This window comes from Canis lupus, chromosome 7 (assembly GCF_003254725.2).
Source record: "Canis lupus dingo isolate Sandy chromosome 7, ASM325472v2, whole genome shotgun sequence".
NCBI lineage: Eukaryota > Metazoa > Chordata > Mammalia > Carnivora > Canidae > Canis > Canis lupus.
Genome location: NC_064249.1, coordinates 70,202,261 through 70,226,124, shown reverse-complemented (window position 1 = coordinate 70,226,124; position 23,864 = coordinate 70,202,261). Strand labels below are relative to the sequence as shown.

The 23,864-nt window shown below is 40.4% G+C and overlaps 1 protein-coding gene across 8 annotated transcripts in view; it reads left to right on the top strand.

The window, feature by feature from the left end:
- Positions 1-23,864, top strand: part of DLGAP1 (DLG associated protein 1) — an 871,196-nt gene that overhangs the window by 489,967 nt on the left and 357,365 nt on the right. The gene's annotated exons all lie outside the window — the stretch shown is intronic.

Genomic DNA, 23,864 nt, shown 5'->3' with positions numbered 1-23,864 from the left:
ATTCCTTATGTTAATTTATTCATTACAGAACATTAATTCATCAAACACTGTGTACATAACATTCTCTGAGGTACCTGGGATAGAGCAGTGAACAAAATAAACAGGCCTGCCTCATGGAACTTTCATTCCAATGTCTGAACACCCACCAGGCACAGTAAGGCTCCCCTGCCTGACACCCACTGTTCCCTCCACCTAGAATGTTCTTCTCCAGATTTTCAGTCGCTCCCTCACACTATTTTAGGTCTCAGCCCAAGCTCTCCTCAGAGGCTTTCTCCAATCCCCTCACCACTTTCTCCATGCTCAGCTTCATTTTTTCCTCATATCTAACATTCTACCTCCATCTACTAAAAGTCCAGGTCCCTGGTCATACTGAAAGATCCAAGAAGAGGGGACACTTTTTCATCTTTTCTAGTTCTGAGGCCAATAGCCCCTATGTATTGAGCTATTTAGGTGTGTTTTGTTTGATGCCCACATTGCTGCCTAGACCTCAGCTGACTCGGCTCTCAGCACATCTGTCTTAGGACCACCATCTTACTCCCTGCTTCTACTTCACTCTGAAGTGTAGATAACTACACTTTATAGTAGCCAATCTCTGTCCTATGTCTTCATTCTCATGACAATCCTGTTATTGTCTATTATTATTTCCTATTGTGTAGTTCAGGAAACTGAGGCACAGGATATAAATACCTTGTGCATGGTGACTCAGCTAATAAATGTCAGAGTCAGATTAGAATGAATGCAGACTGGTTCAAATGCACCCACCCTTCACTACTGTAATACCTGCCTATCCGTTTCTAGAATTGCATGGAAAACAATGATAAACTGGCTCTAAGTGTCTGAGGGGACCTCCTAGGAGTAAAGGTCATAAATGCTAATGCATAGATTTGGAGATATACTTATTTTGATTATTCCTGATTTAGCACTGCAGCTAGAGAGGTGAAAGTGTTGGGAGGTTAAATTCCAGATATACAAATTGTTATCATATTCTACAAGCAGAGATGGCAAAAAAAAAAAAAAAAGTGCATAATACTAACTTGGAAGCACATGTACAGTAATGAAGTCTAGAACATTCACTTCACTTCCTCCACATTTTAGAAGCTGGCCTCTGCGGGGCATACTCATGTTTCAGCCTCCATTCAGAGCTTATAAGCCTTCCATGTGCTCCCTCCATGACTTCCCTGCAAACTAGTTTTTAATAAGAGCTGAGACGTGTAGCTCATCAGTCAGAGCTGACTGACTTCAAATGCCCATGTAAATGAGTCTCTCCCTCCATCCACCTTCATTGGCTTTTAACATGCAGTTTAGAACTTCTTGGTCAGGGGTCATCATCCCTGGTTCTCTGCTCCTGTTAATTTAACCTTTGCCACATCACCCCATACATGTCTCCAAATTGTGAATAGTTTTATACATAGTGAATAGCATTTCACCAAGGTTTCAGCATTCCAGGAACTTCTTATTCACTTACTCGCTCATTCATTCAAACATCATATTTAAATTCTTATCGCAGACCAAAAATTTTACAAGGCTTATCAGACAACGGGGCCTTTCCTCAAGGCATTCATGATCTAATAGACAGGAATGTACCCCAATTTCCATGTTGGGGAAATAATGGCAAAATGCATATGAAATAAAGGAGATGCTTGGGGAAGGAAGCACCTATCCCGCAACAAGAGTTAAGTGGACAAGAGAAAAGCAATGGGATAAGAAAGGAAAGGCCCAGCACCAGGCAGAAATAACATGACCTGTGGGGAAAAACTCCAACTTATATGTCCCTGTGGGGAAAACAATGGAACAATGGAGCTAAGAGAGGCACAGGTCAGATCATAGAGGCCTTCATGCAGGGAAGGCACATGGAACTGAAGGCTTTCAGCACATTCACATCAGGATGAGATCACAGGCTGAACATAGTCTAAGGTCTCTGGAGATTGGACTTGCAAAGGGAAGATGGTAGAAGGCACCTAGGGAGTTTCAACGGGGCAGGCTCTGACCCCATCAGGGAGCGCTCTAAGATGGTGACTTAACCTCTAGAAGATGAGCCCAGGATGACTCGAAGCAGAGAACTATATATTGTGGGCTGGTTAAGTCTCTTATTGAAGTACTTACTGGAGTTAATGTTGAAGATTTGATTCTTGTACAGGGTTTGTATAGATAAAATATTTTTCTTTGGTAAAAGACAACCTCCCCATTCCATTCTGACATTTTTCTCATTAGGGAAAGAACAGAAAAGGCTTGGACTTTGGATTGAGGGCGGGGTTCAAATGTGTGTTCTAGCACTAGCTGTGTGACCCTAGACAAGTTATCAAACCTCTCTGATCATGGCTATCCTCACCTATAACATTTCACCATATATACACAGTTCTAACACACTTTTGGTACTCAGACCCAGTACCTATCTAACACACTTTTGGTACTCAGACCCAGTACCTATCACGTCGTTTGCATTATTGTTATTTATCACCACTGTCGCTTTGCAAAGAAGAGGTAGGCAGAAGCAGCAGATGGACCACTGCACCTGTCTTGTTGATATGAGGAAATGTCAGATTGCATCATCTGCCCCTCCTTGGGTGTGGTAACCTGTTATTCCTTTTTTTTTTTTTTAAGATTTTATTTATTTATGATAGTCACACAGAGAGAGAGAGAGAGAGGCAGAGACATAGGCAGAGGGAGAAGCAGGCTCCATGCACCGGGAGCCCGACGTAGGATTCGATCCCGGGTCTCCAGGATCGCGCCCCCGGGCCAAAGGCAGGCGCCAAACCGCTGCGCCACCCAGGGATCCCCTAACCTGTTATTCCTATAAGCAACAACAAATACCAATATACTTGCTTGAATCATTCTTGAATAAGTGCTTCACAGCTCATTTTGCCCACCATTGCCAGATTTGCCTCCCCCAAATACTGCTATTCTATTTCTGTTTTAGAATGTTCAGTGATATCCTATTACCTATTGAATTAAAACCCCAACACCTCAACTACTCCTCACATCTATGTTTGAGATAACCATTGCATACTGTTTCTTTTCTATTTCCCTAAGAATGGATGGCATAGTAGAAATATCATAGGACCTTTAAAATGAGGGTATTTATACTTTCTTTTTCTATGTCTCAGTTTGTGATAAGGATCACATGAGATAGTATCTACAGAGTATTTTCAAAACTGTAAAAGAAAAAAGGAAATAGCACCTATTGAGGGCTTACTAGATTGTCAGGCAGTGTGTATTCTTTCTTACAGTCATTATAGAAACTATTAGGATGGTTTTTTTGTCACATTTCAAAGATTAAAAATAATCTGAGCCTCACCAAGATTAAGTCCCTCGAGCAAAGATGCATGGCTCTCAGGAATGAAATAAAGGTATGAATTCAGAATGGTTTTTTTAAAATTATTCCTCATTATTCTGTTTCATGATCCTTAAAAAAAAAAAAAAAATCCCAGACTAGCTACACTAATCTAGTTACTGCTCCATGAACACATGTCCCCTTTTGCTGTCTACCCAAATTATATCCCCTCCTCATGGCTCTGCTTTGGACCTGCCCTGACTGCCCCCCAAACAACCAGTCATGTCCCCTTCACCTGACTTCTTTATTTGGCACTAAAATAGTACAGATAGCATGAGGGATCTTTTGTAATACTGTCTGGTATTACTCTCAATTCTAAAAATCTTATTTTACTCTATGTATAATCTGTGTCACCAATAAGTCTCTACATTTTTTGAAACAGAGAATACCCCCTTTTCTAAAATGCCAAACATTCTAACTATCGATCCATCCATCTATCTTCACCAACATATGGTAGATGCTCTTAGATATTTACATATATATTGAATAAACAGAAGAATGAGGGAGTCCATGACAGTGAGTTTAAATATTCTTGTCATTGTAAGTCTCCTCTGGAGGACCTCCTCTTTCCAGGGAGCCTACTAGCTTGAAAGCATTCTGTTCAGGCCTAGAACCTTTAGGGAAATTCACACAACTGCAGTCTGCTTTTATAGTGTCACAGGCATGCTCACAAATTCAAAAGAGTGAACTGCAGAAGTGTCTATGCTTTGTCACTACCTCTTTTTTTAGTAAATGCAGGTCCAGTTTTAAGTGACTGGACAAAGTCACTAAATAAAAATTACACTTAGTGGGCAGCCTGGGTGGCTTAGCAGTTTAGCGCCGCCTTCAGCCCAGGGTGTGATCCTGGAGACCCAAGATCGAGTCCCACGTCAGGTTCCCTGTATGGAGCCTGCTTCTCTCTCTGCTTCTGTGTGTGTGTGTGTGTGTGTGTGTGTGTGTGTGTGTCTTTCATGAATAAATAAATAAAATATTTTTTTAAAAAAATAACACTTAGCTAGCATATCTAATCCAGAGAGACCTCCCTTACTGCACGGCTGCTCCATGCTTGGGACAAATCATAGATCACGTCTGTAACTTCGTGTTTAGGAGCTCACTGGACTGCTTTGAATGACTTCACATATCCAAGACTCAGCAACCTGTTGTCTTCAGACCAATGGGTCTATCAGTGACAGTTTTGGAATCCTGTGCAGGAAGACACCATCTCTTTCTAAAAGACTATCAATGTGATGAGTCTACTAGCTTTTCTGTACAATTGTGGCCACTGGAAAACATTGTACAAGGTTCTCTCCTTCTAGCCTACCCCACCCACATGTCCCTCAATTCTGATCAAACAAAAGAGCAGGTTCCAAACCAAGAGAGTTATGAGAAAGGGAGCATTCACACCAGGTTCAGTTCCTCTCTCAGAGGAGATTGGACAGAAGCTAAGCAGTCTGTGATTAAGGCCAGTAGCCAATGACCAAGAGGGCCATGCTTTCAGAAAGAGCACAATAAGCAGGCAGAAGGAGAAGCCCCTGGCCAGGTCCGTACTGTTGTGTCACCTTCTCTGCTGCTAAGAGTAACTGTAGAAAGAATGGAGAAGATCCTTTCCACTTAAAGAATAGAGTTTAAACTTTGACTTAAGCTTAATTTCTAAATTGACTAGAAATTACCAAAAAGGTTATGAAAAAGACTCTAAATCTTTAGCAGAAATGGGTTCTCAAGAACAAATAGAGTTCAGATATGAGGAAACAGACCATTGCATTTCTGCCACCTATAGTCTGGTGACTATAAATTGCGGCTCTGCTGCTTGTAGTTGGTGATTTTATTCATGTCCATTTCCCTCAGCAGACCATAAGCTACAAAGATGACAAAGGCCATTGTATTTTCCTCTCATTTTATCCTCTGCTCTGAGCTCACTGAGTGCTCTCTAGAGTAACAAGAGAGTGATAAAGAGTACAGCCTCTGAAAATAGAAGAGCTGAATCTTAGAATATTAGTGGCATAAATGAATGAATGACCAAGTGCAGTGCTCTACTATCTTGAACTCATCCCAACTCTAAAGGTCAAATGTTCACCATTCATCATCTCTAAATTGTAGAGCCTGCCTACACAGCAACATCAACCCATAATCTCTGTCCTCTCCTTACCCCCACCAGCAGCCTGCCTTTCAAAGTTTCCAATAGAAAGCAGGCTAGGCCCAGCTTACTTTACCTGACTTCCACACTGCATTCCAGGTGCATATTCATGAAACTGAATCCTTTTGTCCCCTAAGTGACCTGTACCATCGATTTAAGTTTTTATGGTTCAGATAAGTGCTTAGCATCAAGTGGCCAAATGGATATGGAATGTAAGTTTAGGGTCAGGGAAAGCCATTGGCCTTGTTCATGTTCCATTTGTGCCCTGGATTCCATTTTTCTCCATGGCATATTCGGAACAGAGAGGACATGTTCCCTCCAAATGTGGCTCAGTCCCTGCTACCCTTCTCACATCCCATACTTTGATTTCACTGGCAGCCTACCCCTTATGTCCCTTAGGAATCGCAGGAGGTGGAGACTTGCCACTGCTGGAGAGCAGGGCCTGAGCTCTTCGCAAGGGTGTTTCTGCATCATTCCTTCTTAGAGGCTGATACCACAGCTTCATTCTAGCACAAACCTTTGGAAGATGGAGGGTTGCTCCCACCTGCCACTGAACATATGAAGAGGCCCCAGGAGGCACTTTTTGTTTTTATTGGCTAGATCTGCAGAGGAGGCAAAAATGCATAAAAGGACTTTTTGACCTCACAATCTGTGGGAGGTGGGATGTCATGAATTATTTGGTTTAGGCTGTCTCCATTCATTTACCTACCCACCTTGAGGTGCTAGGAGAATCTTCATCTACCCAAATGTTTTCAAATAGCCCTTCCCAAAGTGACAGGGACATAGCAGATCTCTTTAGATGTAACCATGTGGGAGTTAGGAAGGAGCCTTATTAGGCTGTGTAAGTGCATTCTGGATACTCTGATGCAACTTTTCTACTTCTTTGACTGGGCCTGTGGGTGTTTAGGGTATGCCACAGCAGCTCTCATTAAGAGAAAAGTGCACATAAGGAAGAAATCTGAGCAGCATGATTGGAGGGAATGCTCAGAGATCCAGGATGCACTCCCAAAGGCATGTAAGCCGGAGGGCGGCAGATGAAACCACCCTGCCATGGCTGGAAGAGGAAATGAGTCACAATGGAGACCAACAGATTGTAGGAAGCAAAATGTGAACTCCTAAATGACTTCCTGTATGTTGCGTTTATAGTCTATACTTGCAAAAAGAAAAAACAAAAAAAACTTCTTTAAGTGCAATTAATTATTGCCATAATTACTTTACATTTTGAACGATAATCCTCCACCCAAAGGTAACACCAAACTGCTGTTGAGATTTGTGGGAAGAAAGACATTCAAAGTGATACATGTTTAGATTGTTTTGTCTAAAACATACCAGTTCTACCCCCCCCCAATCCTTGCTCCCCAATTTCCAGATGTGCTATGTTAGAATTATCTGAGAATAGTTAATTACTAACACAGATTCTCTCTATCCTATTCTATTGAGTCAAGGGGGAATAGGGCACAGAAATCTAGATTTTATAGGTACCCAACTCATCCTGCATCACATCCACATTTGACAACTACTATGTGACCATTGTCCAGCCCTACCCCTTTCTTCGACCAGTCCCTGAGGAAGGCACATGTTCAGAGAAGAAGCTAATGACTCCTCATTCCCAGGCTTAGAACTGAGTGAACAGGGCAAGACTGCATGAAGAGCTTCTTTTGACTTCCATCCACCTACAGGGCCAGAGCCAAAGTAGATGGAAGAACTGCTGTTGCCTATTTCAACCCCAACCCCTAAACCCAAAGCTTGCATCATGCCTCTCCATACAAGGAAAGGCAGTAACTTCCAGTAAGATGCCAGCAGGAGTATGAAGGGAGCACGGGCACCAAGTCAGGCCTCAACGAGTGAACTGGTAGAGCAGGGAGCACGTCACGGGACTGACCCAACCTTTACCTTGCCACAGTGTCTGTACCCAGAAGCCATGCTGTGTCCTTAGGGCCTTCTTAGGGGAGGAAAGGGGTAGACAGTAGAGAAAATGGTGAACATAGTTGATAGGCTCCTACACCAAGAAGTTAGCATAGGGGCCATTTTAGACCAGCTTTCACAGAACCATGACAACAGGATAGACAGTTGCCAAAACCACAAAAAGGAAGCATTTGTCTCATGATATTTCAATGGCCAGTGGGTCATCGCTGTTCTTCCTTGATTTTAATATGGCTTTCTATGAGGGCCGGGATAAGAGGTCAAGAGCTTCCTAAACTTTTTTTTAAGATTTTATTTATTTATTCATGACAGACAAAGAATGAAAGAGGCAGAGACATAGGCAGAGGGAGAAGCAGGCTTCCTGTGGGAAGCCCGATGCGGGACTCCATCGCAGGACGCCAAGATCACACCCTGAGCCAAAGGCAGACACTCAACCACTGAGCCACCCAGGCACCCTCCCTAAACTGTTCTTAACCCACATTTTAGTGCCACTGAAAAGTGGCATCATTATCACCTCATTATGCCTACTCTTGTGATTCTGTCACTTTGGGATCCACTGAAAGAGGGATGTACACAGAGGGATGTGCACCGAGTATGGAGGGCCTAATTTTAAGGCTACCACCAAGAGTCACAGGCCAGAGCATCCAGGGCAGTGACCACGTGTGCACCCTGTCCGGCTGAGGCCTTTCTAATGAAGGATGTGTTTGGAACCACAAAAAACTCAGGGGCAGCCTACACGAGCTCTGCGCCTCAGTCCCCCACTCAAGATGTTAAATGCTAAAAATGAACTAATGCAGACTTCTAAAACAGGCTGCTCCAAAAACTGCCTCAAGAAATAGGAGTCATGATTTCATTAGAGTATTTTAAAATTTGAGCCTCCTGGGAAAATTTTGCTGTGTATTTGACAGCAGTGGGCTCAGCACTGTGCCAGGCACAAAGTACTCGAAAACTTCTATTATTTCTGCCATTAAAACAAAGCTTTCTACAAGTCAATAGAAAAACAGAGAAGAGTATCCATAGCAGACCGTTCACAAAAGATGAGGTTCGTGTGGCCCACAAAGCATTAAAAATAAATATAAATTAAAATAATAAAACACTTCTCCACACATTAAATTGGCAAAGTTTGCTTTCCGACCAGTGTTGACCAGAGGATCAGCTGACCTTCAACCTTTCCATAGAATGATCTGCCAATTTATCTTACAAGATTGCAAACTTAGAAATGTTCATATATACTTTGGTGCAGTAATTCCACTGGTAGGGAATTCATTCTAAGAAAAATATAGAACATGCACAAATATCTATCTATAGAACATTACTTACAAGGTTTATAAAAGCAGAAAATAATTATCTAAATATTCAACAATAGAGATTTGACTACAAATATTATCATACAAGATATTTAGGCCTATCTGTGATGTTGCAGACCATGGTCTGTTATCATGTGAAGACAGTCAGGACAGCCATTCTGGGGAAAAGGAGCTTACAAAACACTGAATTAAGGTGTAGGAAAATATAACATGTAATAACTGATTGTCTATGCGTGGATTATAAATTTATTGTTTTGTTCTTCTTAACAGCATTTTCTAATTTTTCTGTAGTACATTTTGTTGCTTTTGTATTAAGAAAAGCAAGAAACAATTTTGCCTTTTAATACTTTAGGACATAGTCCCAGACTTAAATGCATATCTGAATTGGGATTCTTTTTTTATCCCACTAATATTTAGAGTACCTACATATGCCCAACTCCGTGCTGGTGCTGGAAATAAAAGTACATGTCAGCTCTTAACTACTGGCTAGTGCTTATTTTACTATCAACAGTATTATTTGCTTTCATGCTAGCATCAAGCTAAGTAATAATAGTAACACCTTACTATTATTAAGGTAGTGAATATAGATCACATAAGCAGGTCATTGAAGCATAGTAGTTCAAGCACAGGGATATATGGAAGAAGTCACTAACCCAGACTTCAGGGGCCAGCAAAGGAATGGCTACCTGGAGGAAAGGATAATTGGTAGTTTAAGCCAACGAGCGGCTAGGGTAGGAAAAGGGGAGGAGAAATGTTGCTGGCAGAAGGAAGAGCACATGCACAGAATTCAGTAAGTGAGTTATGGTACAGCAAAGAACCAAAGTTTTTTGTTCAGCTTGGATGTTGAAAGTTAGGAAGGGAAAGAACTAGAGATTGGGAGGGAGGACTTGTCAATAGGCTGGGGACTCTGAACTTGATTCAGAGCTTTTGGAGAAGATTTGCTTTATGGAAATGGTCCTTGCCATGGGAAGAAGACACTTGAGGCCAACAGAATGGGAGTCATGGGGCCTGATCTCTCATCTGCTCCCTTTTACTCTGTCATGTGCTACATAGTCCTCCTCTGCACATATTTGGTCCACCAACGATGTGGGCTTTCATCAATTCAAGATACCTCAGTGGATCTTCCATTATATACTTCTAACCCTCTGAAGAACCCAGTGTTACGGTTGAATTCAGATAACACTGCCCCTGCCCTGATTTGCTGTTATTGCCCTGAAAACTCCTTCCTGCTTTTCTGGGGAGAGATCTTATTACTAAGCCAATCGAAAGTACTACAGTTCATTAAAAGCTGCATGATATGGGTCTCTCCTCCACTTTTCTGCACCCTGTTACTGTTGTCTTTCCCAGTCCCCTTCTTTTATAGTTTTTAAACAATGGCAGACCCCAGGCTCTTACAGAGCCTTTCTTACCAACAACTGAACACTCTCCCTTTGCACAAGAAACTTTGATAAATACAATAAGGCAGTTTTGCTATGAGTAGACAACAAAAATCCACAGCAAAGAATTTAAAGTTCAGCAGAGAAAAATAGAGCCGTGAAGGCTAAACAACATGCTACTAATCAACCAGTGGGTCAGCAAATCAAAAAGAACATTTTTGTTAATGCAGAGAGATAAAAATGAAAACACAACAGTCCAAAATCCCTGGGATGCAGCAAAAGCCATTCTAAAAGGGAAATTTATAGCAATGCAGGCCTCAAAAAACAAGAAAAATCTCACTCTAACCTTATACCTAAAGGAATAAGAAAAAGCACCACCAAGACACCAGGTAAACAGAAGGAAATAAATATTAGGGCAGAAATAAAGAGACAAAGAAAATGGAAAACATCAATGAAATCAAGAGCTAGTTCTTTGAAAGGGTAAATAAAATTGATAAGCCTTTAGGCAGACTCATCAAGAAAAAGAGGACCCAAATAAATAAGATCAGAAATGAAAGAGAGGATAGTTTTCTACATTTGTGTGGTGTCAGCATACAACTTTTCATTGTCTCTTACAACCAAGAAATTGCACAACTTAGAAAAGAGATGGTTAAACTCCTAGAAATGTGAAATCTTCCAAAAGTGAATCAGGAAGAAAACAGAAAATCTGAACTAATTACTAGTAATGAAATTGAACTGATAATCAAAAAAACTCCCAACAAACAGAAATCCAGGACCAGATGGCTTCACAGGTAAATTCTGTCAAACATTTCAAGAAAAGTTAGTACTCCTATTCCTCCAACTATTCCAAAATTTAGAAGAGGAAGGAGAGCTTTCAAATAAATTCTACAAGGCCAGCATTACCCTGATACTAAAACAAGATAAAACACCACAGAAGAGAGAGAGAGAGTGAGAGAGAGAGAGAAATTTGGATCAATATCTCTGGACATAGATGTAGAAATTTTCAATAAAATACTAGCAAACCATTTACCATGATCAACTAGGATTTATTGTGGAGATGCAGGGATGGGTCAATATCATTATCAATGCAACACATTAACCAAATGAAGGATAAATATCCTATGTTCATCTCAATATATACAGAAAAAGCATTTGACAAAATTCAACATCCAATCAGGATAAAAAACTTCCAACAAAGGGCAGCCTGGGTGGCTCAGCGGTTTAGCGCTGCCTTCAGCCCAGGGCCTGATCCTGGAGACCCGGAATCGAGTCCCATGTCACGCTCCCTGCATGGAACATGCTTCTCCCTCTGCCTGTGTCTCTGCCTCTCTCTCTCTGTCTCTGTCTCTCTCTCTCTCTCTCTCTCTCTCCCCCCACCGTGTCTCTCATGAATAAATAAATAAAATCTTAAAAAAAAAAAAAAACTTCCAACAAATCAGGTGGAGAGGGAACATACCTCAGCATAATAAAGGCCATATATGAAAAACCCACAGCTAACATCATCATACTCAATGGGGAAAAAACAGCTTTTTTTTTCTAAGATCAGGAACAAGACAAGGATGTCCACCCTCACCATTTATTCAACATAGTATTAGAAGTCCTAGCTGCAGCTATTAAACAAGGAAAAGGCATTATCTAAATAAATAAAAAAAAGTCACTATTTGCAGAGGACATGATACTATATACAGAAACCCCTAGTGACTCCACCCCAAAACTATTATAATAAATTCAGTAAAGTTTCAAGATACAAAATTAATATCCAAAAATCAGTTGTGTTTCTGTACACTAAAAACAAAGTAGAAGAGAAATTAAGGAAACCATCCCATTTATAATTTCACTGAAATGAAAATACTTAGGACCAAACTTAACCAAGGAGGTCAAAATCCTGTACTCTGAAAATTGTAAGACACTGACAAAAGAAATTGAAGACAACATGAACAAATAGAAGATATGTCATGATCATGGATTGGAAGAATATCATTAAAATGTCCATACTGCCCAAAGAAATCTACAGATTCAGTACAATCCTTATCAAATACCAATAGTATTTTTTTTATAAAATTAGAACAATCCTAAAGTTTTATGGAACTACAAAAGATCCCAAGTAGCAAAGCAACCTTGACAAGGAGAACAAAGCTGTAGGTATCACACTCCAGATTTCAAGATATACTAACAAAGGCATAATAATCAAAACAGTAGGACACCAGCACAAAAATACATATAATGGCTCGATGGGGCTCGATGGAACAGAAGAGAAAGCCCAGAAATAAGCCCACATTTTTATGATCGGTTAATCTACAATGATCTACAGTGGAGAAAAAGACAGTCTCTGCCATAAATGGTGCATGGAAAAGAATGAAACTGGACCACTCTCTTATACCACACACACACACACACACACACACACACACAATCTCAAAATGGATTAAATACCTACATATGAAACCTGAAGCTATAAACTCCTACAAGAAAATCTAGACACCAATCTCTGACATCAACCACAGAAACATTTTTCTAGATCGGTCTCTGATGGCAAGGATAACAAAAGCCAAAATAAACTACTGGGATGACACCAAAACAGGAAGCTTTTACAGGGCAAAAGGAACCAACAAAATGAAATGGCAACCTATCGAATGGGAGAAGTTATTTGAAAGGATATATCTGACAAGAGGTTAAAGATTTTATTTTTTTAATTTTTATTTATTTATGATAATCACAGAGAGAGAGAGAGAGGCAGAGACACAGGCAGAGGGAGAAGCAGGCTCCATGCACCGGGAGCCTGACGTGGGATTCGATCCCGCGTCTCCAGGATCGTGCCCTGGGCCAAAGGCAGGCGCCAAACCACTGCGCCACCCAGGGTTCCCTGACAAGAGGTTAATACAGAAAAGGAACTAATATATCTCAACACCAACAAAACAATCTGATAAAAAAAAATAAGCCATGGACCTGAAGAGACATTTTTCCAAATAAGACACACAAATGGCCAGTAGACATACAAAAACATGTTGAACATCACTAATCATCATAGATATGCAACTCAAAACCACAATAAGGGATGCGTTGGTGGCTCAGTGGTTGAGCATCTACCTTTGGCTCAGGTTATGATCCTGGGGTCCTGGAATCAAATCTTGCATCAGGTTTCCCACAGAGAACCTGCTTCTCTGTCTCTCATGAATAAGTGAATAAACTCTTTAAAACACACACACACACACACACACACACACACACACAGATATCACCAAACATTAGTCAGAATGGCTAGTATCAAAAGATAAGACATAAGGTCGGTAAGAATGTGAAGAAAAAGGGCCCCCCATGCACTGCGGTGGGAATGTAAATTGGCACAGCCACTGAAGAAAACAGAATAGAGGCTCCTCAAAAAATTAAAAATAGAAGTACGATATAAGCCAGTAATTTCACTACTGGGCATTTACCTAATGAAAACAGAAACACTAATTTGAAAAGCTATATGTACCCCTTTTTTATTGCAGTATTTACAATAGCCAAAATATGGAAGTAACCCAAGTACCCATCAATAGATGAGTGAATAAAGTGGTATAAAGATACACAAGGGAATATTATACATCCATGAAAAAGGAGATCTTGGGGATCCCTGGATAGCTCAGCGGTTTAGTGCCTGCCTTCGGCCCAGGGCGTGGTCCTGGAGTCCCGGGATTGAGTCCCACATTGGGCTTTCTGTATGGAGCCTGCTTCTCCCTCTGCCTGCATCTCTGCGTGTCTCCCTTTCTCTCTGTGTCGCTCATGAATAAATAAATAAAATCTTTAAAAAAAAAAAAAAAAAAGATCTTGCCATTTGTGACAACCTGAATGGACCTAGAGAGTATTATACTCAGTGAAATAAGTCAGAGAAAGACAAATACCATATGATTTCACTTACATGTGGAATCTAAAAAATCCAAAACAATGAACTAAACAGAAACAGACCCATTGATACAGAGAACAAACTGGTGGTTGCCAGAAGAGGGAGGGAGATGGACAAAAAAGAATGAAAGGGAGGTGCAGACTTCCAGTTATGGAGTGAACAAGTCACAGGGATGAAAGGCACAGCACAGGGAATATAGTCAATGGTATTGTAATAACACTGTATCTTGACAGGTGGTAGTTACACTTGTGGTAAACATAGCAGAACCATGTATAAAGTCACTATGCTGTACACCTAAAATTAATGTAATATGTGTCAACTATACTCCACTAAAAAAAAAGAGAGGAATAAAAATGAAATCATCCAAAAGAGCAAGAAGAGAAAATTGTGCATGGAAATCATAATTTGAGTAAAAAAGGTGAGGACCTTCACTCTAGAATCAGATGCCTGTATTAAGCCAAGTCTCTATAACTTACTAGCTTTTCTTACTTTAAAAATGTTACTTCTCTGTAGTCCTAGGTCTTCATCTGAAGGGAGATGAGGGTACAATTGTTCTTACTCCACGACATTTTTGAGGTTACATGAGCTAATGAATCTAAAGGACTTAGTACCATGTGTGACATCTAGTAAGGACTCTATATAAGGCAATTCTCACCCTTCTCCTCCTCAAGTTATCAGTAATAGATGCCTTTATTTCTCTTTTCACTTTTTATAAGATAATTAATAAATTAGAGCACTTAATTCCAACCTCCTTTCCTGACTCTTTAAGAATATTTTTAAGGTACGTAATGAATTTTCAGCATACTGACTGAGGAAACACTTCTCTACACTCAAACGCTCCTCCAAGGAGAAATGCTTAAGTACATCAACATGGCCACAACTTAACTGCCAAAGGGGTAGTCAAAAGGTCTTTTTCCAAAAACTGGACCTAGCTCCTCAACAGCGAAAAACTGCAAGCGTGTCCTCATAGTCAGATTTGTTCAACAAATCTCTTGAGCGTCAGATGCTGTGCTAAATACAAACACGGATAGAAGATGGTACAGACACGTACCAGGAAGTAGAAATAGTGATGGGGATGAGGGTGGGGATAGGAGGAAAGGGAGATCCAAAAAGTTCACCCAGAGAAACGTGGGCTGGTAACTTAGAATGCAGAGAAACATTAATTGGTGGGGCAAGTCACACAAAACAGGAAAATCCTCAACCAGGTAGACCTGCAGGTCTTCTGCTTTACATGACTCATTTGCAAATTAGATCACCCCAGCTTTTTGAAAACCTCATAACAGAGAAGAATGTTCTTATTGGTGTACAAGTCAGCAAAAATCAAATTATTCTAACGTTACTTTATATTTGACGTATTTTTTAAATGTATTCATACTGCTTAATGATATAATATACAACGTACACTTCCAAGAAGTATTACTTAATTTCAGTTGCTTGTATCCCTATCAATTATTCTAGTGGACTTCATATTAAAAGGCTGAATAATAGGGGTGCCTAGGTTGGCTAAGCATTTGTCATAGGCTCGGGTCAGGATCTTAGGGTCCTGGGATGGAGCCCCACATTGGGCTCCCTGCTCAGGGCCGAGCCTGCTTCTTCCTCTCCCTCTGCCCCTCCACCTGCTTGTGCTCTCTTGGAAATAAATTTTTAAAAATTAAAAAAAAAAAGACTGAATATAAAATAATTCCAATTTGCCTTCCTTATCCCATTACCAGAAATTTTTTTCAGTATCAAAACTAAATCATACACATAAGCTAGGAGCCTAACATTTAAACTTTTTTGCTAACGTAATAAAATTTTATTTAGGCTAAGAAACAAAACACAACTGGCTGCTTCCCTCATATGCCACAATGACACATTTATAATTCTTATATTGATGCAACAACTATATGTCATACTTAATGGGGAGACATTATTCATTCAACAAATATGTATTCTGTCAGACATTGATGCTAAGTGTAATTACATATGCTCATTTGAATCTGGAATATACTATACTATAATTTAGATTTCTTTCAACCTTTCGATAAAAGCATTTATACAAGAATTCAGTCACATGCTCCTCAATCAAGCCATTGATTTCCAAAAATTTAAAGATATAAATATACTGTTACTCATCTACTTTTGTCCACTAGTTTTAGCACCCATTAATTATTCTTGCCTGAATCATGACCAGCTATGCGATCTCCTAATAATGAAATCAGCATTATTTCTAGATTAATTGATACTATACTATAAAAAATGCTTTATCTCTTTAGTATAAACTGTATCCTTATTTTACTCTACTATTTTGTTACTCAGATTTTCTGAATCTGTTGCCCTAGATTTGATCAGAGGGATCACCTTCAAGCAAGCTATGTTTGATATGTCCTCAATGTCTTTTGAGCTTTCCCTTAGTTTTTTGACATGAGATATTCCAGGATTATCTTGTATTATCAGGTTTAGCCCTGGACAGGGTAGAGAAGCCATTTCTCCAAGATGTCCAGATTCCTTTTAGATAAGAATGGCACTCCTAACCCAAGGCCTGGGTGTTAGATGTACTCACTGCTCTTATGATATCATTGCCTCCAAGTCAATAGAAATAGGAAATACATGTATGTACACATACATACATATTCCTATAGCTGTATCTTAAAAACCATTATCTTAGACAAATCATTTTCCACCAGGGAGATTTTGGTCCCAAAAGACATTTAACAATAGTTAAGAACATTTCTGGTTGTCAGAGCTGGAAAGAATAGTACTCACATCTGGTAAGTAGAAGCCACAGATACCACTAAATATCCTACAAAGTGCAGGAAAGCCCTCCACAACAGAGCATAGGCTGACTCAAAATGTCAGTAGTACGGAAGTAGAGAAATCCTGGATTATAGGGTTACCTCCAATTTCAACCCAGCAGCACAGTGTTTAGCTCTTGCATTTCCTTCCCTGACAGTGACAAACATGGCTTCCTGTGTGCTCACTTATGTAATCAGTCCCCAAACACACCGAGCACTTTCTGCATCGTTGTCCCATACCTCTGCAGAAAAATAAACCTACTTACTGAAACTATTTGTTTAGATAGACTTTTTTTGTCTTTATGTATGTGTATTTGTCTTTGTTTCTTTTTGGTCTTTAGCCTGAAGATAATCAAAATATCTTATTCAAAAGTTACTTGAGTTGTTTTCTCCTCCTGAATCTAATTTTTAAAGATTTTAGAGAAGAGAGTATGAGAGAGTATGGTGGGAAGGGGCAGAGGAGGAGGGAAAGAATCCCAAGCAGACTCCCCACTGAGCATGGACACACACCCTCCCCAACGCAGGGCTTGATCTCACAACCCTGAGAGCATGACCTGAGCCAAAAATCAAGAGTTGGGACACTTAATCAACTAAGCCACTCAGGTGCTCCCTCTTCCCAAATCTAATTAATGCAGGAGTTCAACTTGACCTTTACTGGTTCCCTCTTCTCTGTACCTGTAGCTTTAAAAACAGACTAGGTTTTACTCCGATCTCTAGGTCCTGGAATATGGAGGGCTTTAAACCTATCACCTTATTGGCCTATGTGATTCTCTGGCTTAACTTCTAATATGAAAGAAGATTATTTTGCTGGTATTGTTCTTTCCTCATATTTGCCTTAAAATAACCAGGTTATAATTTGATTTTTGACACGTTACAGGTATGCTGAGGCTGTAACAGGCAGAACCAGGGCATCCTGAGGCTGAGCCTAAAGGTGACTACTTAGCATTTTAACTCAGTTAAAAACCAATGCTCAACTATCATGTGGAAGTAGAGATACATGGGCACTCCTTAGTAGCAGTGACCTGCTACTCTTAGGGCTATTGTAGCAATAGTACAAAATAAAGTTTCCAAATTTGCAGATGAGCTGCTTTTGGGGATCTTAGAAAAAAAATCCCGTAAATCTTTTTAAATAGAAATGTAACCAAAAAAAAAAAAAAAAAAAAAGTGATGCTACGGAGCTACTTTCCTTAGGGATGATGTATTTTGAACTCCCACATACAACTCAAGATTTTAGATATCATCACAGATTGTGACTAGAAACAAGTAAAACAAGCAAACAAAATTTTAAGAATAGCTTAAAACAAGATTTCTTTATTATCAAACCTAGACTTTTTAATAGACCACTCTTCTGAATTCCGGAACCTCAAATCCAACTGTATGCTACACGTTTTCTCCAAGGGCCCCAAGTAACCTACCCTCATCAAAGTGCATTGTGGTACAGCTGACTCCAATTTACTGGTCAGGATGAAATGTTTCAATGCTGAGAAAACTGGGACATGAGCCCATAGCAGGGCTCAGAACCTAGGTAAGGTGATACGGTCCTCTAGGACTTCTATAGTTCATTAGCAACATGTTTTGATGTGCTCATGACCCTCAAGAAGGGCCTACGTGGGTTTTTCTATTTATTCTGACATTTATATATTCAGTTTACATTGTAGTTTGACTTTTTTTTTTTACTTGTCTCTGCAATCCTGTCCATCTAACCCCTTGCCTTTTTTAAAACAAAACTCATCAAGTTTAATGGAATTTGCAAATTCACACATACATATGGAAATTGGAGAGAGCCTAACTTCAAACTCATATATCCTAAGTTGGAAAGCCATGTTCTTTCCAGCACATCTGCTTTCTTCTTCCTTTTTTTTTTTTTAAGATTTTATTTATTCTTTTGACATGGAGAGAGAGCACAAGCACGGGGAGTGGCAGGCAGAGGGAGAGGGAGAAGCAGGCACCCACAGAGCAAGAAGCCCAACGTGGGGCTCGATCCCAGGACTCCAGGATCATGACTTTGAGTCCCAGGACTTTGAGATTATGACCTGAGCCAAAGGCAGATGGTTAACCAACTGAGCCACTCAGGCTCCCCCACACATTTACTCTTTTGAGTAGTATCTGCAATGTCCACATAGTGAAAGTACAGTTTCCCTAGCGATCATCTTACCATCCTCCACAGAGAAACTGTTTGTGCACACAAATATATCCATGAATTTTCTCAGATTCTTATAACACTTCAAAATCTTCCCATTTTATAATTGTGGAATCTCAGAATATTGATATTCTAATATCTCAGAATTATCTTGCCATATAACACAGATAGGAAATGACAAAACCAGAATAAACCAGTTATATTAGTTTCTAGTTTAATTTTCTTTCCTTACATTTGTGACTCATGAAAGAATACCTCCTGGTGTGTGTTTTGTACTTCTTTGTGCTGTACAATCATCCCAGATTGCATCAGTAAACTGGGAAATTAAAGAAACCCTTTTGCCATGTAGTGATTATAAATACAGCACAACTATAGTTTTAGAAACATACAAGTTAAATTTTTGGTAGTTGGAGCAATTGTTAAAAATGCAAAAAAAAAAATATGTAATAGTCTTGGCTAGCCGTTATCAGCACTGTAAGGTTCACTTTTGCGAGAGAATATAGACAATTGACCTAAGAATACTTACATGAATCAGAATGTAGCCTTTGATATGTAGTCTGACTCTTGGAAAGGAGAAGCAATCAACAAGAAGTGATTTCTTCCTTAAAACAAGATGTGGCTATTGACTGCTATCTGGTCAACAAGACCTTTTACATCAGGAGACATTGTTCCTTGTATACCTGGTCACAGAATCTTGAGTGGGGTGGAATGGGACAGGAGAGGGCTATGCTCTAAAAGCCCAATATAACACAAGCATTTAATTTACCTCATAGCTATCATAGAGAAATCCAAGGGTGAGATATGTGGCAACAGGCAGTACTAAAAATACTCTAGAGAAGAAATAGGGCATTAACTGGACATGCCAGGTGGCATTAATGGGAAGGCACAAGACTTAAAAAAATTCGCTATAATTTTCACAAGCTTAATGGTAGCCTGGCTTATAATGCAGAGAAATAGTGCAACTAGAATGGCAGATCTATTCCATCCTACTAGTTCTGCCTCAAAGATTTCTAAATTCTTTCTCACATTCATGGTAATTGATGTACAAAAGAAAGATTTCTTTTCTCAGGCCAGTAACTTCTGCCTAAAAGCCATCTGGGCAATAACTCACCTCCCAGGCAGCTGAATCTGTGTGGCCTCTACTTCATACTGCGTCTTGCACTAACTCTTCCTTATCCTTGCCATTTTCTTGTTTACTGGTTAAGAGCACAGGTTGGAAGTCAGACAGATCTTTGTCACATACTAGCCACATGGCCTTAGGCTAAATTTTCTGAGTCTCTGTTCTCTTCTATAAAATGTGAGTGATGAACTTGCTGCACTGCTATAAGGATTAAGTGAGAGACTACAGGTTAACTGCTAGAGTACAGTGCCTGGTATGTCAGAACATTCGATCGCTCATTGCTATTACAATCAGTATCATCACATTTCAGTCAGTTCCTATTTAATAGCATGATTCAAGAAACCTACCATTTCTCCACCACTGCCATATTAGCTTGCTAAAAGAATACCTTAACTATGGCATCCTCTGGTGCAAAACCCATCAATAGCTTCTCCCTTATCAATGCAGGGAATTCAATATTTAAAGTCGTTCACAATCTACCCTCAGCCTAACTTTCCAGGCCTACTTGCCAATTAAACGCCCAGGAATCTCTCTGGTCTGCACCTGATGGACTCGTGTAAACCTTCAGACAAAGCTAAGGATATGAAATGTGTGAATTACAGGTCATTTTAAGTGCCTACCAGGGAGACCAAGATTATTCAAGATACCTACAAAACTTGGTATTGGAGAAAGGTCAGTCTGTCTTGTTGGTCAACTTTATGTCCAGGAATCTTCAATACAGCATGTATATTATTTTGGCAAAACCCTCATTGAGCTGGGCAGATTACAAACTATCCAAATTTGTGGAAGGGTGTGAGGAATTAGCTGGTCCCTGTAGTAGGGAGTATAGATGGAAAAGAGGGTGGGAAGTGTAGGAAGAAAGAGAAAGAAAAGTCAAGGCCTTCATCCCTTTGTGTATCTAAACTGTGTATAGGTCTTGAGAACCCTGTACAGTGCCAACACTGGTTGGCTGCCCCGCATACAGGTTCCAGAGATATCCACCACCAGTGTTTGTAACTTCCTTCCTGAGCCTGGTCTTTCTCCTGATTCAGCTCCACAACAGTTCTTCCATCTGCCCTGTCCTTTCTAGTCCTCCACCCTTGGCAGGCCTAGTTCAGGGCCTCATCACAAACAACCGTAGTCTATTTCAATGGACAACCACCTGGCACCCCCTCCTTTCACTTTTTCATATTGTGCCTGTCCTCCACAAGAAGAGTAGTCTCTGCCCAAAATGTCAGCCCCTAGGTAGAAAGCACTTCGGAGAAAACTTGTGGAGAAAGGCCCCAGAGGCACCTATCCAATGGCCTTCCCAGGGTCATTGCCTTTAAGTCCCAAGCCCAGAGTTCTGTGATCCAGTTCCCTGTGTGGCATTTTATCACTTAACCCCTTTTCATGACTGTGTCTGGTTGGTTAGTACATCTCTTCCCACCTAACTGTTGGAGACTAAAGAGAACCTGGAACACATCTGAAGAAACAGGCTCAGAGACGCAAAAGGACTTATTTGGCATATATTCATTCAAAACTAGAATTCCACTGTGTGTTGGTGTCTGCTCTTATGCAGCTTGTGTCTTTCAAGTCTGAGTCCAGCCGTGCTTCATTTTCATCACAACAGACACGCTATTAGAACAACAGTACCAAAGTGCATGGCTAAGTCCACGCGCCTGATAATAACAGGTGTGGTGTGTCTCGCAGCTCAGCTTGAATGGAGATGATTGGGAAGAGCCAAAGGAATGCAAATGAGTAAGCAGCATCTTCATCCTCCAGAATGTTAATATCCTAGCATTTCCGTCTCTGTCCTATCCTTTAGCTTGTGGTCAGGGAGGAAACCATTACAATTGTTACCTTTGGGTACTGACTTTCCCCATATAGACAATTTTCACAAAATTAGTAGGATGATTATTACTCTAGCAGAATATCTGCTATGTATTCTTACATACATGGTGCTGCATTAAGAACCACGCAATGTAAGCTCAACCGTCAAGCCAAAGTCTGCTCTTACTTATGTCGTTTGGTAGCAAATGGCAGTTCAGTGGGACAGGCCCCTGGTATTGACCAAGGGTGTCCGTCTAAAGACTTGACCAACTCTCAACATTTGTAAATACTAGTGTAGCTCATTACTCCATAACATGATGTAAAATAACATATATCGTGCTTTAGAAGACTCTTCCAGAAATGAGGACATACAATAAAAACTGATGGAAATAGATATTTGACCATTTGGACCATAACCATCTTTTCTTAGACTGAAGTACTCCAGGGCCTCCCTGATCTTATCAATTGGTGCAATGGTAGGATGCTGCTGGCCCCTGTCTACGGGTCCTCAGCCCCCAGTGCAAACCTCTTGTTCTCTAACAGACACTACATCCTTCTGTGGGAAATTCACTGTAGTGTGTATAAAACAGGGAACATCCTGCTATATCCTGTGCTCTTTCTTCCTACCCTTTCACCCTCTCCTCTATCCACACTCCCTACACTACAGGGACCAGCCAGTCCCACACACCTTCCTACAAGCATGGCTCATCCATTAGGTGGGAGACAGTGAAGCCTAATGGTTATAAACACAGACTCCAGAGCCAGCTTTTCTTCACTGGCATCCTGACTCCACCACATACTGTCTGTATTACTTGGGATAAGTTACTTCTTTGTGTTACAATCTCCTCATTTCTAAAAAGAGAAAATACCTACACAGAATTTTATCAGTAGAATTAGAGAAATTCTAATGCATAATTAACAGGTCATCTGAAATAGAAATGTAGTCTTTCAGGGTGTCCTGCTTAATAAGTAACTGAATTTTGAAAAAAAAAAAATCAAACTTAGGAGTTTCAAAGTACCTAGTGATTAATTTGCACAGGCTTTTAGTAGGAACCGTCACTCACAACCTCATAGGGCCACTCACAACCATCTCCTTACCAGGAGTGGTCAAGTTATATGTTTCTATAGGATTTCATTTGGTCATTTATAGATGCCAGTCCAAGTCAGAAGAAAGGGTAGCATATTCAGGGTGATAAAGGATGCTGCTGGAAAAATCAGAGATCTTTTTTCCTGATTTAAAAAAAAAAAATCACCACTGTCATCTTCATACTTTACCCAGTAGAGCACAAGTAGAAATGGAAGTGAGCGATACACTGGGTCTCAATTCCACTGAGGAGGAAATCACACTGTGCTAGTTTTTAGAAATTTAAATGGGAGTTACTGGACAACAGTTCTGTGCACGTGATTATTGTTTACAATGATTATGTGGCAAATGAATGAATGTCCAAGCTCTGTAAAAACCGAGCAGGGAGTATGGATTTTCTCGTGTAGTTTGATCTACGAGAGCTTTGGGGAGATTTGAGAGGAGAATAGGGTTATTTCCATTGTGTGGCTTCTCCCCATCTGAAAACTCTTCTTATCTGGGGCCAGCAGACCCTTCTCTGTGAAAAATTGTTATCTCCCAAGCCTCCGTGCCAATTGGGATTGCATGTGCTGTCCTGCCCACTCTTGACAGATGGCAAGGAGCCCAACCCTTCCATATGCTCCTCTGTTCTCTGGGAAGGCACGGGCGCACGAACAGATTTGGCTGGTGCTACCATGACCGTGGGTGTCTCTCGAGCAGCATCCCTGTCCTAGGGCTATTTAGCACCCGACAAGGCTCCAGCAATTTGAACATGTTCTGTGGTGGACGGCACAGAGAGCAAATCAAGTTCTCAGATGTTTGGCTAGAAGTCTCCAGATACCTCCAGGGGATTTAATTAGTCCCTTGAGCAAGAGCAATACAGTTCAACCTAGCATCCCTTTCTACAGACTTCCAGGCATCTTGCTATCCTGGACAGTAGGGAATAGGCTGTTTTCACTGGATTATTCTCATGCAAGGTCTAAGTCTTGTCAGAACTCACTATTCCTTCACCATGGCAGTAAAAGGTTTTCAGAAATGACATT